We start from the raw sequence: 8,497 nt of genomic DNA on the forward strand, positions 1-8,497 counted from the left end.
TGAGTGGTGTGCAAAAGTTATTTCAATGGCTGCCAGTCCTCACGGGCTCCCAAGCTTAAAAAACAAAAAAAAAGAGAACAAACAAAATCTATAACTAGCATTTGAAGTATAAAACGATGCTACGGAATACTATAACTCCCATATGTATATTTTTCACCCTCCCCCCGCGGCCTGCAACAGTGCAATATTACTCATCCTCTTCATCGTGTGGGATCAAGTGCCTCCTGTGGGTCAAGGCTAGCCCCGGCAGGTTCGGCTTGCTCAGCAAGGTAGCAGTCCGCGTCAGCAACAGATGTGAAGTCCTTGACCGTTTCTCCCTCAAACACTCTTAATCTGGCAGGGTAGAGCAATGCAAACTTTTTCTTGGCGTTGAACAACTTGGTGCAGATCGGGGCAAACTCCTTGCGTGCCCTGGTGACTTCAGCGGAGTAATCCTGGAAAATGAATATTTTGGCGTCGTTCCATGTCAGGTCGCGGTGTCTTCTAGATGCTGACCATATAGCTTCTTTATGTAGATAGTTCAAACACCGAAATATCACGACTCTCGGCCTGTTCCCTCTTGTAGCGTGGGTCGGGCCCAATCGGTGTGCTCTCTCGACCCCCATGTCGCTGCATTGATCCGAGATCTGGAGCATTTCAGGTAGGGAGATCTGTAGGAACTTGTATAAATCGGGGCCCTTAATGGCTTCGTCTAGGCCCACAATCCTTAAGTTATTTCTTCGTGATCTGTTTTCAAGATCATCGATCTTGTTTTGCAGGTCGTAACAGGTTTGCTGGAGGCTGGAAGAGGAGCCCTTAAGGCCGGCCACATCGTGAAAAAGTTCTCCCACTCTGCATTCAGTGGTGTGTTGCATTTGCGCAACCTGCTTCAACTGGGTTGTAACATCTTTTATAGCAATGTTAAATTTGGCGGCCTGTGCCTCCATGAGGGGTCCCATAGTCTCTTGTATGGCCTTAACAACTTCAGAGTATGTGACGGGTGGACTTTCAGTAGTATCAGAGGATTGGGAGAACAGTACCTGAGATGCCGCGTTTCCCTGCTTGTCATGTGCGGCGGCCATCTTGGATCCAGTCTGTGACTGTGATCTGGTGCTGGACTTAGCCCTTTGTTCCCCTTGTTTGTTTGATCCCCTCGGCATCTGTGGAGAGAGAAATCTCTCCATCCACCGCCGGTGCTGGAGTTAGGGGTCTGGTGGGGTGATGCTATGTGCACCGCTGTTGTTTGTGAATCAGGCGCTGTTACACGCTGTTAGAAGTTTCTGTTGGGGTTCTCAGGTCTCCCTGTCCTCACTGTGGGTATTTGTATGTCTGTATCAGCTCCCGCCGCAGGGTCACGGCTTGAGGTGTGCTGGGGCGTTATAGCGGGGATCAGGTGAGTCAGACAAGGTGACTGGTGTTCTCTAGGACAGCCAGATTTTATCCCTTTGTGCTGGGGCAGAGAGTCTGAATGGCGTCTTGTGCCTTGCAGTTGAACTCACCAGGGAGTACTTAGGCGCTGTGCGCCTGCTTGTGTGGCCGCGATCCTGGTGCCTCCATCAGGCATCTCCGTGGGGACGGCAGGTGATTTGGCTTGCTTTTATTGTTACAGCCTCCGTGTGCCGGAGTATCCCCCAGCGTCACGCGGCCGGCGTCTGGCGTGGTGTGGCGGGGCTCGCGGAGCTCGCCGGTAACTGTGCGGGAGCCGCGCTTGTGCGGCGTCCGTGTCAGCGGGGTTGTCTCCCCATGTTGGCGGGGCTAGGTGAGTCACTCCAAGGCTTCCCGGGGGTGTTAGAGGGGGGTCAGCGTCGGAGGTGCAGCGGAGGACTCGCTGGCTGCGTCCTCTCACATCCGAGCCGGAACCGGAAACCTCTGGCAGTGGTTCTTATACTATACAGCACAATGGGCAGTGCCTCTGGCCATAGTAACGCTGTTTCAGCCATAACTTTACCCAGGTTGTTCTTAATAGTACCATTCATTCTCTCAACCTTTGCACTTGCCTGGGGTGGATAGGGAGTATAAAGTTTACTATTAATTCCCAGGAGTTTACACATGACTTGGAAGACTTCTGTAAAATGTCACTCTCGATAACCTTTGGGATACCATACCTACAAACAAATTCTTGAGATATTTTCTTTGCGGTGAAAGTAGCATTGTTGGAGGCAGCAGGAAATGCCTCCACCCAATTGGAAAACATGTCAACACAAACGAATACATACTTTAAATTCCGACAGGGTGGTAACTGTATGAAGTCGATTTGTATCACCTGGAAAGGGCCTTCCGTAGAAGGGATGTGGGATGGCTCTGTTGGAATGTTTTTCCCAATGTGGTGTGGCATGACATTTCCACTCTACCTGCTTGTGAAGCGTACCCTGCAGCACACCGGTAGACTTTGACCAATTTGCACATACCTTCCTTACCGAGATGTGTCAGCCCATGAGCTGCCTCGGCCAGGCCGGGAAGGTATGCCCTGGGGGCCACTGGTTTTCCTTGTCCATCTATCCAGATTCCGTTGGACTCTTGACCACATCCCTTCGACTTCCAAACTGCCCTCTCCTGTGGGGAACACAAATTCTGCATCTCTGTGAGTTTTGATCTGGATATCGTGTTAAAAGTACAGATGATTACAGGGGAAGAAGAAATATTTACAGGGCATTCGGCCCTTTTCACTGCTTCATCAGCATGGCTGTTACCAAGGGACACTGGCTCCTTATCCGATGTATGGGCCTTGCATATGATAACAGCCACCCTGTCTGGCAGCTAGATAGCCACCTGAAGTCTCCTAATGTATGACGCATGTGCCACTGGTGTGCCAGCTGCCGTCATGAAATTTCTGAGGCGCCATAGGGCCTGAAATCATGCACTTCTCCAAAAGCATATCTAGAGTCGGTATATATGTTGACTGATCTCCCTTTTGCCAGTTCACATGCCCTGGTTAATGCCACCAGTTCAGCTACTTGTGCAGAGTGAGGTGGTCCAAGGGGTTCAGCCTCCACAATACCTTCCCCATCTACCACCGCGTAGCCTGTGCACAGCTCTCCCATTTCCGTTTGTCTATGACAACTGCCATCGGTGAACAATGTTATGTCTACCTCACCTAATGGGCTGTCGCTTATGTCAGGACGTGCTGCAAAGGTCTGATTCAAGTAGGTCATGCAATCATGTTTGTCTTCACTTTCGCCAAATTCTGCCTTGACATTTTCAGCAACATTCCCATCAACCCGCACCCTTTGTGCCTTGGAGGGCACATGAGGAAGGAATGTGGCTGGGTTTAATGTGTTGCACCTTTTTATGGTAATGTTTACTGGGGCCATCAGTGCCAGTTCCCACTTGGTGAACCACGCTGATGACACGTGTCGAGTCTGGGCAGACCCCCCCTCCCGCGATTCACGGACTCCCGCGATTCACGGCACACCCGAGCCCACCCTCTCGCAATTCGCCAAGCCCCCTCCCACGATTCGCCACGCCCCCTCCCGCAATTTGCGAACCCCAGCCTCCCTCACGCGATTCACAGCACCCCCCCTCCTGCGATTTGCACCACCCGTGATTTGCAGACCCCCGCCCCCTCCCGCGATTAGCGGCACCCACACGCCCCCCCTCCCGTGATTCACGGCACCACCGCGCACTCCCACCCCTCCCGCGATTCGCTGCCCCCCCTGCGTCCCCTCCCGCGATTCGCTGGGCCCCCTGCGCCCCTCCCGCGATTCACGGCGACCCCCCGCCCGCTATTCACGTCACCCCCCCGCGGACCCCCTCCCGCGATTTGCGATCCCGCCTCCCGCGATTCGCGGACCCCGCGATTCACGGCGCTCCCGCAATTCGCCACTCCCCCCTCCCACGATTCGCGAACCCCAGCCTCCCTCACGCGATTCACAACACCCCCCCCCCCTCCTGCGATTTGCGCCCCCCGCGATTTGCGGACCCCAACCCTCTCCCGCGATTCGCGGCACCCCCTGCGCCCCCCTCCCGAGGTTTGCGGACCCCCTCCCGCGATTCACGGACCCCCACCCTCCTCTTTAGTCCCCCGTATGCCCACACACCCCTATCACTACCCAGTGTCCTGCTCTCCTGAACTGTAACTTCCACCACTGGGGAGTCGCTGACGCTGTGTTGCCCACATGCCCCTATCACGCCTCATAGCCCAGCCTCCTGCTCTCATGCACCCTAACTCCCACCCAGTAGGAGGGCCACCGTCCTGTACTCCTGTGCTGCCGCGCTGGACCCTCACCCACTGGCAGAAGCTGCACAGTGTCCCCCACCCTCCTCTTTAGTCCCCCTTATGCCCACACACCCCTATCACTACCCAGCCTCCTGTTTTCCTGTGTCGAGACCTCCGCCGCTGACCCAAAAACACCCTATTATACTATTGCACACACACACCTAAACACCAGCTTTTTAATTAAACAAAACAATACACACCCCCTTCCAAATCATATGCTCTCTATTTCTCACAAAACAAACGGTCACAAATTAAGGGGTGCAGCCCCTTACGATGGTGTGAAGAGCGCCCGTAGGGCGCGATGTATCACCTAGTAAATACAATAAAAAGTACAGTTACCGTCTCTCAACACAGTGCGCTACTCGGTCTGAGTATCTGTATGCTATCCAGAGCACAGTCCAATATAGAAGATAAGAGAGAGAGTCCTTACGCTTTGCTCAACATTATATAGGGTCCAAACAAAAGGGGACAGTAAAGTTCTCCATTGGCCAGGAGGTCAGGTTTAGCTTCTCCTTGATTGGTACAGTAGAATGCACTGCTGTGTCTTTGTCCACAGGCTTCGTCATAGGTCTAGGGGTCATGCTGTGCGACCTGTTTTATCCCAGTTATACCATCCCCATGGCAATGTAAAACATTAGATGTATTTGGTCCATAACTTTTGACTGGTAAATGTTGCGCACTTTAACAAGAACCGGAGCGCTGCGCATGAGAGACGGAACACACAGAGGCGAAATATGTCCAGGGGAGATCGTGTTTTACCATTATTACTATGTGTGGTGATTTTAAACCATATAACTATATTTTATTATTTGTGAGTATGGAAAATGAGTCTGTGTGTATTAGTATGGCTGCGCACAGGGTTTGCACAATTATTTTTCAGCCATGCAACCGGATGCGAGGGAATGTGCTAGTGTACACATCCCATCTCATGCTAGTGAGGCGATTTGGCTGGGCAGCATTTACCTGTTCACTAGGATGTGATTATATGCAGCTTAGCAAACAAGTCTGAATTAGGCCCAATGTGTGTTACTCTCTGGGGGTAGCATAGCATAGATGTCTTGTTTGGCGCAATATACAGTTGGTGGTTTGTTGTATCGTCAGTGGTTGCGGATTCGAGACTTGCCTCGCCCTGCGCCCCAAACAAAAGAGGCGGGACTGTGATTGCCAGGTGTGGGACCTTGACGTAGGGTGCGAAGCAGAGCGCAGTGACACCACTGCCATTATTAACTCAGGTCAAAGTGCACTGGTAATGGGGTCTGAATCCAGATTCAACCAGCGATGGTTCTGTGTTCAAAATTCCACATCCAACACAGTAGTTCCGGTTGATAGGGGTGGCCAACCTGTGGCTCTATTCTGAAGGAGATATGGCTCCTGCACTGACGCTTGCCTCCTTTGACTGTGCACTACTCCGGCTCCCGCACCCACGGCACTGCCGCTTGTCTCCTCTGGCTGTGCACTACTCCGGCTCCCGCACCCACGGCACTGCCGCTTGTCTCCTCTGGCTGTGCACTACTCCGGCTCCCGCACCCACGGCACTGCCGCTAGCCTCCTCTGACTGTGCAGTACTCTGGCTCCCGCACCCACGGCACTGCCGCTTGCCTCCTCTGACTGTGCACTGCTCTGGCTCCCGCACCCACGGCACTGCCGCTTGCCTCCTCTGACTGTGCACTACTCCAGCTCCCGCATCCACGGCACTGCCGCTTGCCTCCTCTGACTGTGTGCTACTTTGCTGTGTCCTCAACACAATGTCATGAATATCACATTGTGGAAAGAGCATGCTGTACCCAGCGCCAGGAAGCGGAAACAGAAACCGCAAGGGGTTGAGAAGCTGGGTGCATCAGCCAGACGGCAGAGCGGGTGCGGCGTGCGGACATCAGAACAGGTCTGCAGCAGTTTTTTATATTGTGAAGATTTTCCATGTGCTTTTCTCACCCCCAGCCTAAATAAGGGGGTTATTCTGGTTCACTCCTTCTGGCAAATTCCTTCTTAGATGGATAAAACCATGTGCGCTGCAGGTGAGGTAGATGTTACTTGTGCAGAGAGAATTCGATTTGGGTGGGGTTTTACTTCAAAGTGAAATCTATATTGCAGTGTAAAAATAAAGCAGTATTTACCCTGCACAGAAACAAAATAATTTACCCAAATCTAATTATCTCTGCACATTTTACATCTGCCCCCCCTGCAGTGCAGCATGGTTTAGTCCATTTAAGAAGGAATTTGCCAGAAGGAGTGAACCAAAATAAGGCCCTAAACACTGACGGTCACAAGGTCATGCTCCAACAAATATCATTCCACAGGCGTGAACACAAAAATGGGGCATGGCTCTGTGGGAGCCCATTTTCTGCATGGGATTTTTTGGCTTATTGCCTCTGACCAACAGGGTGAAAAGGTGGGCAGCGTCAAAAAGTTTTCTTGTGCCTACCTTTTTAATGTTGACCTTTTTTTTACCCTGTCGACCTATTGCATGCAGACCTTTGGGGTAGACCTACTGACTGCCTATATCCCTGATGGCTAACCTATGACACGCGTGTCACTCGTGACACGCCAAGGCACTTTGAGTAACACGCATGCCGGTGTGCGGAGATATGCTTGGCGTTTGATTGGTATGCCTGGGCAGGAAGCTTCACTCTTCCCAGGAGACGTGGGCTTTCGTGAATACAGCCGCCTGCTGGTTCAGTGGATTTGTAGATCAGCGCGTGCCCATCTGTCTTATCTCCTCCTCTCCTGCCCAGGAACCTCACCAAGACAGTGAGTGACCTATTAAAACTTTGCAGGGGTGGCACGTGCTGGCCGGTGATGGGGTGGGGGCAGTGGCATAACTACTGTACAAGGCCGCACGCCCGCCAAAGTTTCACCACCGCTCAGTGCTGGGATGCTTGTGTGGTTGGAGTGCCAGGGGTACACCGCGTGGCACATCTGCACCTCACCCTGCTCATAGCCAAAGCATGTGCCCTCCCTCCAGGCACCTCCAGCACAGCCTGCTCCATCAGCTGGGTCTCCGGACAGCAGCATGCGCTTCACAAACTTCTGCAGGAGCTGCCTTGGGGCCGGGAGCAGAGTCCTGGACCTGGAGGCAGCAACCGCATGAAATGCAGAGTGCTCAGTGTGTGCGGGGCAGGAAGATCACACTGTGTGTGTGTGTGACCTGCTGCAGCTCTGAGTGGACGTGCAGCCTGGAGTATGGCAGTGCCGGCAGTGTATTCAGGAAGGCCGATACACATAATGGGCATCACGGTGTGTGGCATAGGTATAATGGGCATCACGGTGTGTGGCATATGTATAATGGGCATCACGGTGTGTGGCATATGTATAATGGGCATCACGGTGTGTGGCATATGTATAATGGGCATCACGGTGTGGGGCATAGGTATAATGGGCATCACGGTATGTGGCATAGGTATAATGGGCATCACGGTGTGTGGCATATGTATAATGGGCATCACGGTGTGTGGCATATGTATAATGGGCATCACGGTGTGTGGCATATGTATAATGGGCATCATCTTTATTACGGCTGCAACTATCACCAAATTATTGATATTTCTTGAAGTGACATGCGACTCGAGGAAGGCTGCACCTTTTCACGAATTTCGACACACCAAGCATACAAGGTCAGCCATCACTGGCCTGTATAGACACGGCCTATCCAATAATCCACACCCATACATGGGATTTTGACATAAAAGCAGTATTAGTGATTAACCTAGTTAATGTTAGGGATGGCCATCGTTACCATTGCCATCGATGGCAATAGTGCAACTGGCCATCGATAGTGTGAAATTATCCATTGGCTGACCATCGATATTTTTACCTATCCATAGTCATCCATTTTGTTTGACGGATTGGCCAGTGGGCAAATAAAAACATGGGGCGGGGCTTCGTTTGGGCGGAGCTATGCTTGGTGTCTCTGCGCTTAGAAAAAAAAACAACAGCAAAACATTGGTTTTGCTGTGCCATCGATGTAGGGAAACCATCTGGTTCTCCCCCTTCGATGGCAAAAGCATTCGACATCGGCCATAAACCATCAATGATTTTGAATGATCGATGGTCATCCCAAGTTGTGTAGGGGTTTTTTGTTTTTTACAGCTCTGCCAGGCCCCTGGTTATGAGAGGGGAGTGGCCAATACAGCAGGGTGTGGCCACTCTCTCATGTGAAAATAGTAACAACCAGGGCCGTCGCTACCCGCTCAGCACAGTCTGCAAAGCAGGTAGGCGCCGGCCCTTAGAGGCGCTTCCTCCCCTCCTATGACACCGTAGCTCCTGTCAAAGTATATGGCAGGCAGCGGCGCCAGCACCAGGCTA

This window comes from Crinia signifera, chromosome 6 (genome assembly GCF_055691185.1).
Source record: "Crinia signifera chromosome 6, ASM5569118v1, whole genome shotgun sequence".
In the NCBI taxonomy this organism is placed as follows: domain Eukaryota; kingdom Metazoa; phylum Chordata; class Amphibia; order Anura; family Myobatrachidae; genus Crinia; species Crinia signifera.